The 21,659-nt window shown below is 42.3% G+C and overlaps 3 non-coding genes across 3 annotated transcripts; all 3 read left to right on the top strand.

Annotated features, from left to right (window-relative positions):
* The first annotated feature begins 6,150 nt into the window (after nucleotides 1–6,150).
* On the top strand, nucleotides 6,151–6,222 carry trnag-ucc (transfer RNA glycine (anticodon UCC)). Its single transcript has one exon. It is a non-coding gene; the product is annotated as a tRNA-Gly (tRNA).
* An 8,866-nt stretch (nucleotides 6,223–15,088) lies between these two features.
* Nucleotides 15,089–15,160, top strand: trnaw-cca (transfer RNA tryptophan (anticodon CCA)). Its single transcript has one exon. It is a non-coding gene; the product is annotated as a tRNA-Trp (tRNA).
* A 2,309-nt stretch (nucleotides 15,161–17,469) lies between these two features.
* Nucleotides 17,470–17,541, top strand: trnag-ucc (transfer RNA glycine (anticodon UCC)). Its single transcript has one exon. It is a non-coding gene; the product is annotated as a tRNA-Gly (tRNA).
* Nucleotides 17,542–21,659: the final 4,118 nt, after the last annotated feature.

Genomic DNA, 21,659 nt, shown 5'->3' with positions numbered 1-21,659 from the left:
TTTATATTTTTCAGTATCAGGGGTCATCAGACAAAAAGCACTTTTACTACGGATCATTTTAATTTTAATGTCTACCCCGTTGAGCATGAGTTTTTCTTGGAAAAATATGTCTGCATGAATATGTCCCATTAGCTCAAAGGTCCTCCCTTCTGTTGAAAAGGCCGTTCTTTTTTGCAAACCCTTATTGAGTCCCTCTGGATCCTGGTCGTCCATAGCTTCCGGGGTGTCTTTGAAGAAAAGGCCGGGGCTGAACTGTTTGCTTAGGGTCTCCTCACTATAATTAAGGATACACTCCATCATGGCCCTATAGGGGTAAGTATTGCTGCTTTGACTAATGAGCCGATCTCCCAGGGTCACATCCACCTGTGAAAACATGGTGGCCACCGGGTAATTGATGACCCCAGCGTTGGCCGTCTTCTCGATTGCATCGCCATCCTCATCAGTCACTTTACAGTTCATTAAAATAAATGTGTTATTCAAATCAATATAATCCTCGCCATTGCCAGCTATAAAAAACTCCAGAGGGGCCGTATCTGAAATTGCGGAAAGAGGGGGTATCTCTACATATATGCTCTTATCTATACTCGTTTGAGTGTATGGAACTGTAAACAGATCCAGTTCTGATTTGACGCATTCTTCCGATAGACTGTGGACAAAAGACATTTTTAAAAGATGTATCCTGAGGCTCTATTTGTCTTTCTTTGAGACTTTCTTTTTGCAGGTTTTTTCTTGTGCTGCTTCCTTCTCCGAGTGTTTCCACGATATGTTGGAGAATGAGAGCTTCTTCGTTTTTTGTTAGCCACGGATCTTCGTCGCCCTGGTGGACACATACTGTTTCTTCTTTTACCCCCCCTCCTCGCCATTACCATGAGACCCGAACCCTCCTGCTGCTCATGGCTAGCTGCCCGGTTCATAACATTGGTGAACACGTCACTAACAATATTTTTAGCCGCTGATTTCAAGTGGGGTCTGGCTATAGCAAAGCCTCTCTTAAGCAGGGGTACGGCCATTCTAAAGAGACCACGAAAGAGTCCTCCTAGACCGGCTCCATACATTGTGGGGGCTCCTACAAAACCGGGCAAGCCGTTCCCGGCTTGCATCTTGTAATAATCCACATAGGCGCTAGGATCTACATAACCCCTCGAGGTAGCCATTTTAATAATGTACACACTGTTTCAGGGGTCGAAAATGTAGTTTGACAATAACTTTACCGAAGCGGAAGGGTACGTTGATATTCTGATCCGATTTTACTTCGATCGTGATGTTGTCAAAGTGGGTCTTTGAGACTGGTACGTAGTGTGGCTTGTCATAAGTAATTGTGACCATGTCATTGCTTTTACCTTTAAGAAGTACATTTCTCAAAAGGGGGACATAGCTATCCCCGACCCTCTGGTGTGTTATGATATCCGTATACACATAAAGAGTGTAAAAGCCGCCCCTGATGTCAGCCGGGAAGGGGGCCACCACTTCTGAGAACCTGCTCTCTGTGTCAGAATAGAACCCTAATATACGCCCCAGTTGTCCTTTGGTTTGAATGCTAATACCAGGTTTTGACACCTTGTACACTCTGTTTTTAATAGGGTTGTAATATAGCTTGATGTTGGGGGTGCCTTCTGAGAACTGTTTATGCATCTCATCTAATATTGTATCCACATTGTCATAATAACCTCCTTGCATCGTGAATGTCCATTGACTCTTTTTAACATCGTCAAAAATGGCGAAGGTGGCATCCTTATCTTGTAAAACAGCCCAAGTGTAAGGATACTGTATTTCCGCCAACCCCACTTCCCACGACCCCCTTAGATCTATAGATTTTCCAAATTGTACCGTGTAACTGGATATTTCATTTTTAGGGTATATATCGAGAGAGGCGTTACTGGGTAGAGTCACGTAGAAGCCTCCTGATTCCATCTTGAGTATCGAATGTAATGACCCCCTCACACCGGCGGGCATGTTGTTATAAGGCTTGAATATCACAAACCTGTTGTTCAGGGACCCAACTATTGAACTTTTCAGGCCATCCAAGCCATTTCACCAACACATATTTTTTCCGGTTCTGGGTTTTCTCAGCTAATATCTTTTCAACTCTGTATACAATGTCTTTACCCACAATAATTTTTTGTAACTCGGCTTCGTAAAACGTTCCTTCTATATCCTCCCCGTCATAGTCTTTTAACCGGTACACGGGGGGGTCTCTAGCCACCTGTTCGGTAACTGTAAAATATTCGTCAGAAAATGTTTGTTCATAATCTTTGGCAAAAGTACTCCTTAGCTTTGAAACGCGAACCACATCGCCGATGTTGAACTTATAAGTAGTTTTCCCCTTCTTAATAAATGGGCCGTATAATTTTTTATAGACCTTAAAAGAATTACTTTGATCAACATCTATAGGCTTCATTTTAATACTGGCGTGATACCCTTGGTTGTAAGCATCGATAAAATCCTGAACTTTATCAAAATACTTGAACGTGTTGACCGCTGTAAAATATCTCCACATTTTGGTCTTTATGGTGCGGTTAAACCTCTCCACCACCGATGCCTTAAGCTCATTACCGGTGGTGAAATGATGTATTTTGTGTCTCTTCAGTAGATTCTGAAATTCTCTGTTGAGAAACTCTTTTCCTTTATCAGTCTGCAGTTTTTTAGGACATCGTCCCTGGGACAATATATCCTCAAAGGCCCTTGTCACCGCCCGACCTGTTTTATTATGTAGAATGCGAGCCCAGGCATATTTTGATAACACATCGATACACATCAACATAAATTTGTGACCATTGTTATGTTTTGATAAATTTGACATATCGACTAGATCCATTTGCCATTGTGAGTCTATGTCAGTTGCATATACACGGTTTCTTTTAAAGTTAATCCTGAGAGGTTTATGTAAGGTATAGGCGTCTTGTTCCCGTAACCATTCTGAAACAACCACATCATTAACCTTCACACCGGCCTCAGCGAGTCCCCTTTGAAAACCCTTCTTACCCGCCAAACCCCCAATCGTGGCTGGGTTGTAGTATAGTTCATGCATTTGGGGAGCTTGCCGAGTCATTCTGCCAAATAAACACACAGACCCACACTATGCGCAAAGTTTTTATACAAGGTTTTTTATTCAACTTCAGGAGAGCAGATACCCCTTTTTAGACATTTGAGAAAAGTATAACATACACAACAATTTTTTCTACGGTCCAGACAAAAAGAAATCAGATGATTGGTTACTTGATCTATATCAACAAATACCTGTTTCTTTATCTTGTAGGCACACACCTCAGTTACATATGTAAATAAAACAACAATATGACCTATTTTAAAAGTAAACAGAGGGGTATTAAACATGCTCAGTAAAAGGTCATACAGATGTTGATGAAATGGCCTAATATCATTCTTGGCCCCCTTGAGCGCTTCATCCCAGTGTTCATACCCCCCGGTCTTTGTTACAGCAACCATTAACTTTTCCAGGTTTGAAAGTTGATCCTCATCGATGGTTAAATCTGTAGAGAAAAGGCTCGCGTTGGCTACTTTTCTGTCAAGCACATGGTGTAATAGCGCTCTCAGGTTAGCTGCAGAGTGTTGATGACAGAACCAGTTGCAGCAGCAGTCCAGAACATTCCCCATGTTCAAAGTCCCTTAGTTCAGGTCAGAGTCTGAATCAGTGGCGTAGATGTCGAATTCTTCGTCGCTGCCCCCAGCTTTAACTTCTTTACGGAAGAAATAAGCTTTTAGCTTGCCAGCGGTTTTTCTACTTGGCTCATCCAGGTCATTGAGCAGCTGCCCAAGTTTCTCTATTATAAACGGCTCCTTTTTCAGCTCCAGCAAAATCTCATCTATGATTTTCTGGACTTGTCCAGCAGTGACATGTATGTGGGAGTAAGACAGAGCCTTGATTAGTTTCAGCCACGGTTTGTTCAGTCTTCTGTAAAACACGTTGAAATAGAACAGGAAATAGTAACGGTCTGGTTCAAACAAACAACTGTGTCTCAACTGACTGGGGTGATTCACTTCACACCCCCGACAGACTTCTTTCAGAGCTCGGTCGATGAGAGCACTCAGAATATACACCAGGGTGCTTTTAACCACTCTGCTTACTTGGACACCTACCCCGGGCATAAATCCTGCGTCTTCATCACGCCCCCGAGACAGTCCGATGCTCATTGGGTCGCCTGGTGGTTTGTGGGGTGTTTCTACATCCATTGGACTGACCCCCTCCTGAGACGCACAGACGGTAGACAGTTCGGCAAAATCGAGGCCCTCCATGAGCTCCAGAGGCTGGGGATCCCCGAGACTCATTTGGACATCCATCGCTCCGCATGTTGTTTCGTCCTGAGGGACCGGGGTCTGAGGTCTTGGAGGGTAACCGCAGTCAGAGGGTTCCGGAGTGTATACAAAATCTGGGGAATAGAACCAGGGGTGATCCCGGGTTTGAAGAGGCCTGTAGAGCCTGTCGACGTCCGCAGCTTTCGGGTAAGACATTCTCTCTAATTTTAAACCATGAATGAATTGTTGCGCCTTTTATCCTATCTCTTCACTACGTCACGACACACCGCCCTCTTAGAAGAGAGTAGACCCTGAGCCGTCAGACCCCCCTCCAACCCCCCACAGGTCGTCTGTTTTATCATCGTCGTCGTCATTCAAGGGGGATATATAATCCATAATCCAGCATATTCAACTTCTAACAGAATCCAGTTGTGAACATTTGGTCAAGATGTCAAAACCATCATTTATACAGTTTATGACCTCTTTCAAGAACGGCCAGTCCACGGCGTCAAACATAATTTCAGTAACCTGTTTTTCTGGATCCTCCACAACCCCTTCAATAGGGTTTGTAATCAGGGTACTGCTAAACAAAACCTTACGATCAGTAGTTAGAGATAGACTCTTCACCACTGTACCGTAGTTCTGCAAGCTTTCCCATTCACACCTTTCAAAACTCTGAGTCGGAGACTCCGTTTCGCCTTCTCTTGGACCCTCTTGCAAGCCTTCTAGAGTCTTATCCACAAGCCCCAGGTCTCTCCATGCCATCACCTTCAACCAGTCCTCAAAAGAGTATTCAATCACCGTCTCAAAAGGTTCCAACGTACCCTCCTTCTCTCCCAAAGCAAAAAGCTCCACTCCAACATAGCTGGGATCCCTTTTAAAGCGGTAACCCCGTCGACCCCCCCAGAACAACACCCAGGAGCGTTCAATCTTCAAATTGGTGAGTACAGGAACCCTTGCCCGGGATTGTTTCTTGCGGGGTTTCATGTTGATGTCGCTGGACATGTTGAAGAAGCGGGATGTTTCAGATGCTGAGAATTAAAGAGGTATTGCCTAAAAGCAGCGCGGGGTCTTAAATAGAGAGGAGAGTTTCAGGGCGTTGCCTTCAGAGGGGGGGGGGGGTCTTTATGGGTGGCCTTGTTGTTCAGGGTTTTAGGGGTGTACACTTTCTGACGGATATGACGTAGGAATAATTAAGGAAATAACTCTAAAATCACGCCCCCCAATTATGACGTAGGAATATTAATAAGCTTAGGGCATACGTCATAACAAAATAGGCCGCGCCCAAAAAACCCTACTATCTACTGATGTGCGGTCCTAATTAATCGGCTACGTAAATCATTCCTTTCCGACCGAACCTGTAACGCTCAAATAAATAATCTGTATAATTTATTTAGCCATCTAACTTCAAGTTAACCTGATACTGAGCAGGTTTGATTTTTGTTTGTCCGTGTTCCACCTCGGGGGGTAAATTCAATAAACTATGCGCTAAATAAAAACTGACCTTTAAATAAACAGTATTCATCTATCGAGAATCTATGTTCATGGTTTGTATAGAAGTATTTCCACATATGCATCTGGACACTCGGGCAAGCCAGCTGAGAAGTCGCTCAAGTCGCCGCAGCTAAGTATCGCCTTTTTCTCTCGCGTTTCCTAGTTTAGTTAAGAGTTACATTGATTGTTTACGTGGTTTGTTTAGCTAAGAATGATATATCTTGCACCTGTTTTGTAGTAAGAGCAGCGACTGTTTGTTAGTGAATTTAGCAAGTTACTTAGCACACTTAACACGCCCTGTCTGTAATCAGAAGCTTTACACTGTAGGCTGTGATTATTCGCATGTATCTAGTCAGATGAATGATCTGAAATGCATCAAAAGTCATGGAATGAGAGACTTTCCGGGCGTTGGTGGTATAGTGGTGAGCATAGCTGCCTTCCAAGCAGTTGACCCGGGTTCGATTCCCGGCCAACGCAACGTTTTCTTTCTAGGCTTCCGCCATCACACTTGTGATGCTTCGGGGGAGTTCGACACCATTCAAGCTATTGCGACCCTACTAAGCCTGCACTTACCGCTGTTTTCACTAACACACTTCTGGTGAACCGTTGCGCATGAACAGATGACGAATAAATGGCCTTACACTAGTATCCCACAGCACCAGCTTCGTCTGTAGAAAAACAAAGGTTCCTCTCCCTGCTGCAGGATACCCACATCACACTTGACTCGCAGACCTTTACTGCGCCCTCTTGCTTCACGTGCGCCGTGCTCCCAGAAGCGCTGTAACATACATGTGCACTTGCGTGCAAAAGTATTCGGTATTACATTTATTTGACGTGTTCATTGCTTGAATATACTTTAAAAGCTAATACACTCCTCTCCATGCTCACCAACAACAATGTTGGCGACGATGACGGCTAAAGTAAGGAGAAATAGAAATGCCACTTCCATTCACTCCAATTACTATTGTTGTTATTATTACAAGGGAAAACTATGACCCTTGGTCATCAGTGTCTTGGGCGGACAGTTATGTCATTTAACAACATCCAAGATACCCGAGCCATCGGTCAGTCAGCACCGCTAGATGGCGGCAGTCAGACACTCATGCAATGTTTGAAGGAGAAAGTGTTCAAATAGAGGAGCGCACAACTCTCTACGTGGCACCGATGTTAACTAGTTTTCACAGAAACCTGTGCTATGTGGCTCGTTGGTCTAGGGGTATGATTCAAAGGGTTCAAATCCCGGACGAGCCCTTTGTTTTAGTCTTCTCTCATTCATTTTCATTTTGACAGGGTACTTTTGCCAACATGAAAAACATTTCCTTCATGTATCATGACTTCATTATGGTAATATCTCATTTCGTATGTTTCCAAATAGGCCTCTTAACAATCATCTACAAGCCTACATATACCAGCATGATTTCATACAATGTGCACGATATGTAGTCCATGTCTGTCTCTCTGTCTTTCTAGATATATGTTTATAATTGAGTTGATGATAGTTGCATCTGTGCGCCAAACTGTGTCTGAGCAGCAGACTGTAACTTGAAATAATTGCATGAAAATGTCTGTATCTTCTTAATTTTATGCAGGTTAGTTCAGCTAGTAAGAAAGGTCACTATCTTTTTTATCTTTTTCTGTAACTAAACCATTCAGTCTTTCTACATGATGCCGTAAATCCAACATTTCCCCAATTCGCTCCCTGCGAGAAGACAATGCGGTGTGCAATGAAAGTGATAGCCTGTCACTTGGCACTTCAGTTCTGCGTACCACCAAGTCTTATTAGACTCCTTAGTTCTAACTGCAAGTTCCCTGCCATGTCCATGAAAGGGGATTGAGTCCGTATTGAACCATTATCTAAAACACAAAACTATGAGAAAGCTGGTGCGCATCGCTACCTTCCGAGTAGTGGCCAGTACTACTACTACTAAAGGTAATTATACTAAGGAACGAATGAACGAAAGAGAGAGTATCATTACTCAGTACACTTAGAGGCTATGTGTGTACTAGTAACTTGTTACTTGATTTAAGTCACGAAAAGTCGCATCCAACGTCAGTCCCATCCTATGTAATGTGTGATGTCCAGAGCCGGCCCTAGCCATTTGGGGGCCATATGCGAGATTTGATAGTAGCCCCAGAACCATCCCCCCTCTCGATGAAAAACATTTTAGTGGTGCCCATGTTTATGGCGTATAGAGAATGTTTAGTTAAAACTAAAATAAACACAAACATTTAAATAATGCACATCACAGAACATGTATTGCACTTTAACATACACTGTACTTGTTGAAGAAATTGATGTAATAATCAATACAAATGTAAATAGTGCACTATGCATATTGAAATCAGAGCAATAACTAATAAACTGTTTAGGTAAAATAACATCCACACCAAAAATACTCAATATTGAAAATACTGTAGTGCACAAAAAACTGAATTTAAATAATACAATACTATCAAAAATCATTAGCTGACAACTGGCAAACTACTGCAGTACTTAACTACTAGCTGATCATTATCATCATTTGGATGGCAACTGGCAGTAGGCTAGCTAGCAAAGTGAGCTGGATTATTACTTTATAATGATATATAATTTATAAAGACATGTAAATTCCTCACAAAGTTATGACTTAAAGTCCCACTGCTTGGAATTTAGAAAACACAGAACATCACTAAAGTTCCCCTGACATTATCTTTATAAACTCCACCACAATATACATTATATCCATCATATTTACATTACATTTAGCATACATATCCCTGACGCGTGTATTGACCTCACTGGAGACAATATGCTCGAGTCACAGATTAAATGCCCCTCTCCCTCTCGGGTTTACATGGTCTTAGTTTATTGCACTAGAGACGAGTTGTTTACCCGCAGCCCTGCACAGGGCAAAGGACTGTCTTGTGCATTGCGCCTTGTTTAATACTTTGTTTTAATGATCTTACCGAGTGGTTTTTTACGTCACTGGTGGGGCTACAAAGCCATGAATCGAAGTGTTTTATCAAGTTAGGATTAAAACACGATGTACAAAACTGAACAGTGTACAACAGACCCACAACAATTTAGAGAGCATAATGATAAAGGAAACCACTGATCTGCATTAACCATGAAACGTCCATCAGCAATGTACTTTACCTTGAAACCCACAATAAATGGACCAGACCGTTACCTTGCACTTTTAAAATGCGTCCATTTCCGGAATGTTACATGGATACCATCATCTCAGACATTAGAATTTGCACGTAAACTGTGGGCTTAGATCGTGGAAAATTGTGCGTGTTTTCAAAATTTCTACGCCATTTACTGGTGTTCTTGGGATGCTCCTTCTGTGTGACCGTATACCTCGAGTAAACGTTTACTCGGTCTGCTTGAGCAAGTGGGTTGAAATGACGTGTGTAAGCCGAAAGCCAGTAATGTATTTTGATACCAGACATTACAGCTTTCATGACCAGGGGCGCAGCGAGGATTTCAGGGCCCCATGAAAGTAAAAAAGGTAGTTACCGAAGTGTGACCCATCGGGAGGATAGCTAAACCCGGGGGTTATGCCTGTGAGGAGAGGTTGAGGGGTGGATGAGGAAGCTCGCCACTTGATAGGTCCGGTCGTTGAGGTAGGAGGAGAAACAAGTGAGAGCAGTCCCAGAGATTCCAAGGTCAGCGAGGCAGGAGAGGAGGATGGAGTGATCGACGGTGTCAAATGTTGCGGAGAGACCAAGGAGGATGAGGATTGAGGAGAGGGAGGCTGCCCGAGCACAGTTGAGGGAGTCAGTGACTGCCAGGACAGCAGTCTCAGTGGTGTGAGCGGTGTTTGGAAGGCGGATTGCAGAGGATCAAGAAGTGAGAGATGGGAAAGGAATGCAGAGAGCTGACAGTGGACCGCACGCTCGAGGGTCTTTGAGAGGAAGGGGAGTAGGGCGACAGGGCAGAGACAGGTGCCTCTGAGGAGAGGTGGGGTCAAGGGTAGGTTTCTTGAGGAGTGGGATGACCGCAGCTTGTTTAAATGCAAGAGGGGAAACAGCCAGAGAGGAGTGAGGAGTTGAGGAGGGAGGAGAAGAAGGGGAGTTGAAATGGAGCAGACGCTTGCAGGAGGCGAGTAGAGAGAGGGTCCAGGGGACATATTATGGGTTTGTGACCTAGGAGGAGAGAGGAAAGTTCAGAGTCTGAGAGAGGAGAGAATGAAGAAATGGAAGCTTGATCGGTGGGAGACTTGGGCAGGGTGGGAGTGGAGAGGAGACTGTTGAAGAGCTTGTGGATGTCTGTGATCTTGTAGAAGAATGAGGCAAAATGATGAGGTGAGATGAGATGAGGGAGGAGGGGGGAGAAGAGAGAGAAGGTGGAGTAAAGCTTGCGGGGGTTGTGGACAGTGGATTCAAAGAATGACTGGAAGTAAGACTGAGGTGAGCGAGGAGGGGAATGTGGGCAGTAGAGAGTGGTAGAGTGCGAGGGTAGCTGGGAGTTTGGATCTCTTCCACTTGTGCTCAGTGGTGCGCAGACTGGTTGAGCAGAGAACAGAAGAGATCCAAGGCTGAGGAGGGGAGGGACGGACAGAACGAGACAGTTCTTTATTTACACCTTTTCCTGAAATCAGGAGCGATTCAAACTTCTGGTTTGAAATAGCTGTAGAACTGTCGCTATTTCGGTTGGAATTTCATGAATAAATTAATATAGGGACAACCTATGGACTGCCTACAAGACGCACAATCCCAAGAAAAAGGGAGCAAAGTCGATACACGAATTGTTTATGAAGGCAAAAAAAAAAATAGGCAATTAACCAATCGTGAAGCATGAACCGATTCCAAAGTACAACAACCCTGCTAGCACATTGCCTCAATGCTGTAGCAATATAAATTATATTGCTACAATGTTATTGGCAATGTTGTGTGTTAGCAGGGAATACCTGTACAGTTTTTTTCCAACAATCTGAAAAGTTAAATACTGGTGCTGAAAAATTAGGTACTAATAAAACAGAAGTATTTGGCACACACAAGTAATGTGTGTTGGTTCGGCAGTTACTGCTCTCAGGAAGGTAATGTGACTGCCTCCCGTCTCCCCAAAGCTCCCGTCATTGATGAAGCAGGCGTGACCGCACCTTCCCAAGCTCTTCACTATGACTTCACATCTTGTCGCTATTAAAATCTAGGATGTGTCACAGAGTGGAAGTTATACAGTACCACTGGGGGGTAAAACTTATGGAAGCACGACTACACCACCTAGCGGTTGTCTACAGCCGCTAGGACCCATTGGGAGGTTGTCGATTGCCCAAATATGCCCATTTTGCATTTACTACCTCAATTCTCCCTTCGATTTAGGTTATTTAAATTGGGGAATCTCAAGCCAGGAGCACACCACAGACCACACAAGACAGGTATACAATTAACTGGATTACAAATCTCTAATATAAAATCCATCAGACTTCCTCTTTATGTTAAAAAGACAAAAAAGTTCAAACTAAAAAATGCATTCGTGGAGGGTTCTGTTGGTCTCCTCCGGCAGCACCAGGAGCTGGAATGGGGCAGGCAATAGTCCACGTGTCCTAGTAAAAAGTAATGAGGGGCTCCGACAAAAATTCAGCTTCTGCTCTGGTCCGGGTTTGGCAATACAAAGAAATTACAATGTCCATGTACAGTCCAAGAAAACAATGGCCGAGTTGAAAAAAAAAAAAAACAGGTTGTTCGTTCTTATCCTTTGAAACACTACTGTAGTTCAAAAAGCCTGTACGCTATCCCTTCTCTGGATACTCTCGCTAGCGTTGCAGAGGTCGCCTCAGCTCTCCTCTGGGTCTCTTAGCCCTTTCCGTTACTTGTCCATCAAGTCCTTCGTTCGCCTTTGGCTCCACGTTTCGTTCCCGTTGCTCTGCAATCCCGTCCCCCCCAGCTCCACCCCGGGAGCATTTTATCTCCAGCCTAACAGGTGCTCCTCATGGTCAATTATTGAATTTCGTAGAACCTGGCGAATAAGCGGGTACTCTCATGAATGCGTGATTAGCCATGTGTATATTTAAATCAATCAATCGTAAATAAAACTCGTGCATTTCCGTGAAGTGGGGCGGGACATTCAAAGTAAACAAACGTGATTTTAATGGGAATAATGTGATAATATAAGAGGTTTAAAGTGAATTAATAAAACAAAACAAAAAGCAATAAAAAACACACAAAACAAATACCAAAATAGGCTAACGCCCATTGCTAGTGATGCAGTAAAGGGACACTGTTTGGAATGAATGAGAATTGTGCATTCTTACCGATGCCCCACAACGATCACACCTTTTGATCGATCAGCTATTTAACTCTTTCATCAACCTCCATTACCTATAACATAATTCTGAGAAATATACCTTTTCTTTCAAGTGTGCTGCAGGAAACATCCACTTATTTATAATTCGTTTTATGTCACTTGTTTGCTGCAAGAAAGGCAAGGCGGTAAGGCTGTAGAACACTGCTACATTATGCATCTTGCACTATGGTGTCGGTAATATAGTTTTTTCGTGCAATACTTATTTATATTGTATTCATAATTCGTTTTGTCACTTGTTTCTTGCATACTGTTTTTATTTTGTGTGTTTTTTTCTTGTTTCAAAAATAAAGAAAATCTAAGACATGAAGCTATGCAGTTTCTGTGTGAGTGTATGAACACAATGATCGGTGGTGGAATTGGCTGCGATGCAAGGGGACCAGCTAAAATCTTGCCTAGGGCATCAAATTGGTCAGGGCCGGCCCAGGGCGGAATGACTGATGTGCGGTCCTAATTAATCGGCTACGTAAATCATTCCTTTCCGACCGAACCTGTAACGCTCAAATAAATAATCTGTATAATTTAAATCTATAATCTCTATGAATTATTCCTCGCAGAAAAGCTACTGGGTCTGGATCACTACTGGATCTGTTAGGAACGGCGCCGTCATTGTTGGGGGACACAGTCAGCTGTCATTTAACTGGGCAGATGAAATACAGTGAGATTGTTAGCCATCTAACTTCAAGTTAACCTGACAGGGAGCAGGTTTGAGATGCTGGACATGCTGCTCTGGAAACATAGCTGGCTGAACTTTAAACTCGCTACGGAGAATGGAAAATCCCGAGTTAATGCCAAGTTATCCTGAAACTTAGCCGGCTAACCTACTTATCCAAGTAGGAAGAACACACCCAGGTGCCTATATGTTGTTGGTTTCTTTACAATGCTTGTGTAACTTAATAATATATATACTTTTCCTTGTACAGAAAACATATCGGCACAATTCGAACTTATGCAAGTTTTATTGTAGAATACTACTACTACTAATAATAATTACAATTATTATGATAATAAACACGAAACAGAGACTGATTAGCATACGTTGAGGTTATCAACAAAGCTATTAACTCTTTACCATAATGCATTTTTACTATTAAGTTGTATCTGAAGCATATCATCTTTCGTGAAACTTGATTTGATTATGTACTTACCCAGCGTTACTTTTAACTTTTCTGTATGTGCACATATTCCTGTTATCCACAAACCACTGTAGTTATTTAAAGCAACTAAACGCAATAACTTCATCGTCACTCTTGTAACATTAAAACCCAATATTCACTGGCGCTGTTTAAACTGTGAATAACTAGGTGAGTGCATGTTTTTTCAGACAATGGCCAATTCTACCTGTTCACCAAAAGCAAGCATGTGCAAATATGTACATTTATTATTTGGACCTTATTATATTAAACCTATTGTAAAATAAAATACAATATTAGTAAAGGCAAATACACTCACCTAAAGGATTATTAGATACACCTGTTCAATTTCTCATTAATGCAATTATCTAACCAACCAATCACATGGCAGTTGCTTCAATGCATGTAGGGGTGTGGTCCTGGTCAAGACAATCTCCTGAACTCCAAACTGGATGTCTGAATGGGAAAGAAAGGTGATTTAAGCAATTTTGAGCGTGGCATGGTTGTTGGTGCCAGACGGGCCGGTCTGAGTATTTCACAATCTGCTCAGTTACTGGGATTTTCACGCACAACCATTTCTAGGGTTTACAAAAAATGGTGTGAAAAGGGAAAAACATCCAGTATGCAGCAGTCCTGTGGGCGAAAATGCCTTGTTGATGCTAGAGGTCAGAGGAGAATGGGCCGACTGATTCAAGCTGATAGAAGAGCAACTTTGACTGAAATAAACACTCGTTACAACCGAGGTATGCAGCAAGGCATTTGTGAAGCCACAACACGTACAACCTTGAGGCGGATGGGCTACAACAGCAGAAGACCCCACCGGGTACCACTCATCTCCACTACAGATAGGAAAAAGAGGCTACAATTTGCACAAGCTCACCAAAATTGGACAGTTGAAGACTGGAAAAATGTTGCCTGGTCTGATGAGTCTCGATTTCTGTTGAGACATTCAGATGGTAGAGTCAGAATTTGGCGTAAACAGAATGAGAACATGGATCCATCATGCCTTGTTACCACTGTGCAGGCTGGTGGTGGTGGTGTAATGGTGTGGGGGATGTTTTCTTGGCACACTTTAGGCCCCTTAGTGCCAATTGGGCATCGTTTAAATGCCACGGCCTACCTGAGCATTGTTTCTGACCATGTCCATCCCTTTATGACCACCATGTACCCATCCTCTGATGGCTACTTCCAGCAGGATAATGCACCATGTCACAAAGGTCGAATCATTTCAAATTGGTTTCTTGAACATGACAATGAGTTCACTGTACTAAACTGGCCCCCACAGTCACCAGATCTCGACCCAATTGAGCATCTTTGGGATGTGGTGGAACGGGAGCTTCGTGCCCTGGATGTGCATCCCACAAATCTCGATCAACTGCAAGATGCTATCCTATCAATATGGGCCAACATTTCTAAAGAATGCTTTCAGCACCTTGTTGAATCAATGCCACGTAGAATTAAGGCAGTTCTGAAGGCGAAAGGGGGTAAAACACAGTATTAGTATGGTGTTCCTAATAATCCTTTAGGTGAGTGTATAAGCGGAATATATTTGTTATAAATACAGCAAATATAGTTTTATATTCACTGTATTTTCCATTTCATGGGATTCCAGAATAATTTCTGTATCAAATTTAAACTACTGAGATATCATATTAAAGATATAGGAAAGACCAAACACATGTGCAGTATCCGTTTTTTTTTCTTTCTTTCTGTAATTTCTGCTTTAAGTTTAACTTGGTATTCACGTCATGCCATGTGTTCTGTGTCATGCTCACTGTCACTATCTCTTTAGCATTCTGTTTAACTTCTTCATCACGTCAATGCTTCAGTTGCCCATTCATTAACCTAAATGGTCACTAGCAAAACATCACCATAGTTCCCAATATTTTTCCTTGACGTCCTGTGTTAACTGAAGTTTAAGGACCTCGTGGCGCAACGGTAGCGCGTCTGACTCCAGATCAGAAGGTTGTGTGTTCAAATCACGTCGGGGTCAGTCTTTTACTCTACATTCCCTGTAATATCACTCAATAATTCCTGCTGTGGAGAGTGTTATTAATATCCTAGAATGCAAACGTTGTTAGTCTAAGTAACATGCATCTACACCCGAGAGGATGCATAAAAGTCAGTCTGGTCTCCTGCACGTTGAAATTATATTTGATTTTAAGAATCCGTATCGTTTGTTATATTTTAATCTGCCTTGTTATAGGCTATTAACAGTAGACTGTCACAATCCGTGTTTTATTCACCTGCTGTATAGCTCCCTTTTATGTATTTCTTGTGCTTTCGATTACCGCCTACCCAATACTGTCTCACTTTCTGATCCCTGGTCGACACAATTCATACACTAATAAAAACGTATAGAAATACTTTAGATAACATCAACACTACTAGGTAATAATAGTAGATGGGATTCAATGTTCATTTCTCGGTTCATGTTTGAGCGATTCCGAGGCCTCGCTAAGGTGCCTTTTAGTGATGCGCTAAGGTCGCTGCACTGTGGCGCGGCACACCGACCCCCCAGGATGTTGCCATATTATTAGGAATATTATTAGGGTTCCACTGTACAAGATCTGCTGCCGTGCTCGGCATTACCAGCAGCTTATCCAGACGGAGGCGCCGGGTGTCACAGAGAGATGCAGGTCGGTGCTGCTAGTGGAGCGAGTCACTCATACTTTGACAATCACTCTTTGGGTGCATCGGGGTGTGTATATTGAAGTCACTAGACTTTCATTGACGTACACGGAGTAGCCTACACAGCATCAGCTGAGTTTGCGCCTGTAGAAAAGCCTGGCTGAATTTCTGCCAGCCCCAGCTCCTCTAGTCCAATAGTGCTATTAGTCAGCAACATTAGATGGCAGTCACACACAAGGTGCTTGAACTTGAGACTGAGAAAGTTTCCAGCTGTTGGAGCGCACCGCTTTCTACGTGGCACTAGTGTAAAGATGTCACTAATGTAAGTTTGTTCGAGATATGATTCTCTCTTAGAGTGCGAGAGGTCCTGGTTTAAAATGCCTTTCTTTTACGGTTTTCTTAATTTCTCATTGTATAAAACACATTATTATTATTTTTATTTCTTGGCAGACGCCCTTATGCAGGGCGACTTGCAACATAAGTGCAAGAATACAGTTAAGTACAAGGCATCAAACATTACAAATTCAAATTTACATTAAACAAAGCAATTCAAGATAATAAATTTTACAACTTCCAATGTATACAGTTAAGTACAGTAAGTGCAGTCATACATTGTGAAAAGTAAAGCTAAGTGCCGTCAAGATGTACGACAATTGTCGAAATCATGTATTTGGCCAGTGAATAAGATCTCTTCTCCTCTCATCAGCATTTTATTATGGTATTACCCCTTTTATGTAAAGATTAGTTTATAATGCACATGCATATACTACATATACTATTATCATTTAAAATATTGTAGACAGACGCCATCCGACTGTCTATCCGTCTATTTTTAAATCCATCTAGTTTTGTCCATTTGTCCAAAATGTGGCTAGAGACAGTGGCTTGCTTTCTACCTAGTTCCCCCAGTAAAAGCCATTAACCACTGAAGAAACTCAATTCATTTCTGACAGTCATTTAAGGTAAGGTACATCCTTGCCATTCTTAACAATGACTGTGATGTCATCTACGTAAGCCACCGCTTTGAAAAGTTTCATTAATACACCAGGAACAATCAGCCCAAATAGTCTGTAGGTTATGTAAATGCATCACTACCAGCAGGTGACACACACACACACACACACACACACACTTTTCTCTCGAGTTTGTTTTTCCATTCCAATGGGTGTCCAAGTTACTCCAACAGTCCAAGTTACACTGTCAATCAAATACATCATTGTCCGTGTTCCACCTTGGTGGGTAAATTCAATAAACTATGCGCTAAATAAAAACTGACCTTTAAATAAACAGTATTCATCTATCGAGAATCTATGTTCATGGATTGTATAGAAGTATTTCCACATATGCATCTGGACACTCGGGCAAGCCAGCTGAGAAGTCGCTCAAGTCGCCGCAGCTAAGTATCGCCTTTTTCTCTCGCGTTTCCTAGTTTAGTTAAGAGTTACATTGATTGTTTACGTGGTTTGTTTAGCTAAGAATGATATATCTTGCACCTGTTTTGTAGTAAGAGCAGCGACTGTTTGTTAGTGAATTTAGCAAGTTACTTAGCACACTCAACACGCCCTGTCTGTAATCAGAAGCTTTACACTGTAGGCTGTAATTATTCGCATGTATCTAGTCAGATGAATGATCTGAAATGCATCAAAAGTCATGGAATTAGAGACTTTCTGGGCGTTGGTGGTATAGTGGTGAGCATAGCTGCCTTCCAAGCAGTTGACCCGGGTTCGATTCCCGGCCAACGCAACGTTTTCTTTCTAGGCTTCCGCCATCACACTTGTGATGCTTCGGGGGAGTTCGACACCATTCAAGCTATTGCGACCCTACTAAGCCTGCACTTACCGCTGTTTTCACTAACACACTTCTGGTGAACCGTTGCGCATGAACAGATGACGAATAAATGGCCTTACACTAGTATCCCACAGCACCAGCTTCGTCTGTAGAAAAACAAAGGTTCCTCTCCCTGCTGCAGGATACCCACATCACACTTGACTCGCAGACCTTTACTGCGCCCTCTTGCTTCACGTGGGCCGTGCTCCCAGTAGCGCTGTAACATACATGTGCACTTGCGTGCAAAAGTATTCGGTATTACATTTATTTGACGTGTTCTTTGCTTGAATATACTTTAAAAGCTAATACACTCCTCTCCATGCTCACCAACAACAATGTTGGCGACGATGACGGCTAAAGTAAGGAGAAATAGAAATGCCACTTCCATTCACTCCAATTACTATTGTTGTTATTATTACAAGGGAAAACTATGACCCTTGGTCATCAGTGTCTTGGGCGGACAGTTATGTCATTTAACAACATCCAAGATACCCGAGCCATCGGTCAGTCAGCACCGCTAGATGGCGGCAGTCAGACACTCATGCAATGTTTGAAGGAGAAAGTGTTCAAATAGAGGAGCGCACAACTCTCTACGTGGCACCGATGTTAACTAGTTTTCACAGAAACCTGTGCTATGTGGCTCGTTGGTCTAGGGGTATGATTCAAAGGGTTCAAATCCCGGACGAGCCCTTTGTTTTAGTCTTCTCTCATTCATTTTCATTTTGACAGGGTACTTTTGCCAACATGAAAAACATTTCCTTCATGTATCATGACTTCATTATGGTAATATCTCATTTCGTATGTTTCCAAATAGGCCTCTTAACAATCATCTACAAGCCTACATATACCAGCATGATTTCATACAATGTGCACGATATGTAGTCCATGTCTGTCTCTCTGTCTCTCTAGATATATGTTTATAATTGAGTTGATGATAGTTGCATCTGTGCGCCAAACTGTGTCTGAGCAGCAGACTGTAACTTGAAATAATTGCATGAAAATGTCTGTATCTTCTTAATTTTATGCAGGTTAGTTCAGCTAGTAAGAAAGGTCACTATCTTTTTTTTATCTTTTTCTGTAACTAAACCATTCAGTCTTTCTACATGATGCCGTAAATCCAACATTTCCCCAATTCGCTCCCTGCGAGAAGACAATGCGGTGTGCAATGAAAGTGATAGCCTGTCACTTGGCACTTCAGTTCTGCGTACCACCAAGTCTTATTAGACTCCTTAGTTCTAACTGCAAGTTCCCTGCCATGTCCATGAAAGGGGATTGAGTCCGTATTGAACCATTATCTAAAACACAAAACTATGAGAAAGCTTTCGTGATCTATTGGTGCGCATCGCTACCTTCCGAGTAGTGGCCAGTACTACTACTACTAAAGGTAATTATACTAAGGAACGAATGAACGAAAGAGAGAGTATCATTACTCAGTACACTTAGAGGCTATGTGTGTACTAGTAACTTGTTACTTGATTTAAGTCACGAAAAGTCGCATCCAACGTCAGTCCCATCCTATGTAATGTGTGATGTCCAGAGCCGGCCCTAGCCATTTGGGGGCCATATGCGAGATTTGATAGTAGCCCCAGAACCATCCCCCCTCTCGATGAAAAACATTTTAGTGGTGCCCATGTTTATGGCGTATAGAGAATGTTTAGTTAAAACTAAAATAAACACAAACATTTAAATAATGCACATCACAGAACATGTATTGCACTTTAACATACACTGTACTTGTTGAAGAAATTGATGTAATAATCAATACAAATGTAAATAGTGCACTATGCATATTGAAATCAGAGCAATAACTAATAAACTGTTTAGGTAAAATAACATCCACACCAAAAATACTCAATACTGAAAATACTATAGTGCACAAAAAACTGAATTTAAATAATACAATTCTATCAAAAATCATTAGCTGACAACTGGCAAACTACTGCAGTACTTAACTACTAGCTGATCATTATCATCATTTGGATGGCAACTGGCAGTAGGCTAGCTAGCAAAGTGAGCTGGATTATTACTTTATAATGATATATAATTTATAAAGACATGTAAATTCCTCACAAAGTTATGACTTAAAGTCCCACTGCTTGGAATTTAGAAAACACAGAACATCACTAAAGTTCCCCTGACATTATCTTTATAAACTCCACCACAATATACATTATATCCATCATATTTACATTACATTTAGCATACATATCCCTGACGCGTGTATTGACCTCACTGGAGACAATATGCTCGAGTCACAGATTAAATGCCCCTCTCCCTCTCGGGTTTACATGGTCTTAGTTTATTGCACTAGAGACGAGTTGTTTACCCGCAGCACTGCACAGGGCAAAGGACTGTCTTGTGCATTGCGCCTTGTTTAATACTTTGTTTTAATGATCTTACCGAGTGGTTTTTTACGTCACTGGTGGGGCTACAAAGCCATGAATCGAAGTGTTTTATCAAGTTAGGATTAAAACACGATGTACAGTACTGAACAGTGTACAACAGACCCACAACAATTTAGAGAGCATAATGATAAAGGAAACCACTGATCCGCATTAACCATGAAACGTCCATCAGCAATGTACTTTACCTTGAAACCCACAATAAATGGACCAGACCGTTACCTTGCACTTTTAAAATGCGTCCATTTCGGGAATGTTACATGGATACCATCATCTCAGACGTTAGATTTTGCACGTAAACTGTGGGCTTAGATCGTGGAAAATTGTGCATGTTTTCAAAATTTCAACGCCATTTACTGGTGTTCTTGGGATGCTCCTTCTGTGTGACCGTATACCTCGAGTAAACGTTTACTCGGTCTGCTTGAGCAAGTGGGTTGAAATGACGTGTGTAAGCCGAAAGCCAGTAATGTATTTTGATACCAGACATTACAGCTTTCATGACCAGGGGCGCAGCGAGGATTTCAGGGCCCCATGAAAGTAAAAAAGGTAGCTACCGAAGTGTGAACCATCGGGAGGATAGCTAAACCCGGGGGTTATGCCTGTGAGGAGAGGTTGAGGGGTGGATGAGGAACCTCGCCACTTGATAGGTCCGGTCGTTGAGGTAGGAGGAGAAACAAGTGAGAGCAGTCCCAGAGATTCCAAGGTCAGCGAGGCAGGAGAGGAGGATGGAGTGATCGACGGTGTCAAATGTTGCGGAGAGACCAAGGAGGATGAGGATTGAGGAGAGGGAGGCTGCCCGAGCACAGTTGAGGGAGTCAGTGACTGCCAGGACAGCAGTCTCAGTGGTGTGAGCGGTGTTTGGAAGGCGGATTGCAGAGGATCAAGAAGTGAGAGATGGGAAAGGAATGCAGAGAGCTGACAGTGGAAAGTGAATAAATAAAACAAAACAAGAAGCAATAAAAAACACACAAAACAAATACCAAAATAGGCTAACGCCCATTGCTAGTGATGCAATAAAGGGACACTGTTTGGAATGAATGAGAATTGTGCATTCTTACCGATGCCCCACAACGATCACACCTTTTGATCGATCAGCTATTTAACTCTTTCATCAACCTCCATTACCTATAACATAATTTTGAGAAATGTACTTTTTCTTTCAAGTGTGCTGCAGGAAACATCCACTTATTTATAATTCGTTTTATGTCACTTGTTTGCTGCAAGAAAGGCAAGGCGGTAAGGCTGTAGAACACTGCTACATTATGCATCTTGCACTATGGTGTCGGTAATATAGTTTTTTCGTGCAATACTAATTTATATTGTATTCATAATTCGTTTTGTCACTTGTTTCTTGCATACTGTTTTTATTTTGTGTGGTTTTTTATTGTTTCAAAAATAAAGAAAATCTAAGACATGAAGCTATGCAGTTTCTGTGTGAGTGTATGAACACAATGATCGGTGGTGGAATTGGCTGCGATGCCAGGGGCACCAGCTAAAATCTTGCCTAGGGCATCAAATTGGTCAGGGCCGGCCCAGGGCGGAATGACTGATGTGCGGTCCTAATTAATCGGCTACGTAAATCATTCCTTTCCGACCGAACCTGTAACGCTCAAATAATTAATCTGTATAATT

The sequence above is a fragment of the Amia ocellicauda genome, chromosome 19, assembly GCF_036373705.1.
Source record: "Amia ocellicauda isolate fAmiCal2 chromosome 19, fAmiCal2.hap1, whole genome shotgun sequence".
NCBI classification, from domain to species: domain Eukaryota; kingdom Metazoa; phylum Chordata; class Actinopteri; order Amiiformes; family Amiidae; genus Amia; species Amia ocellicauda.
Note: the sequence above shows the minus strand (reverse complement) of the source record. Positions and strands in the feature narration are given on the sequence as shown.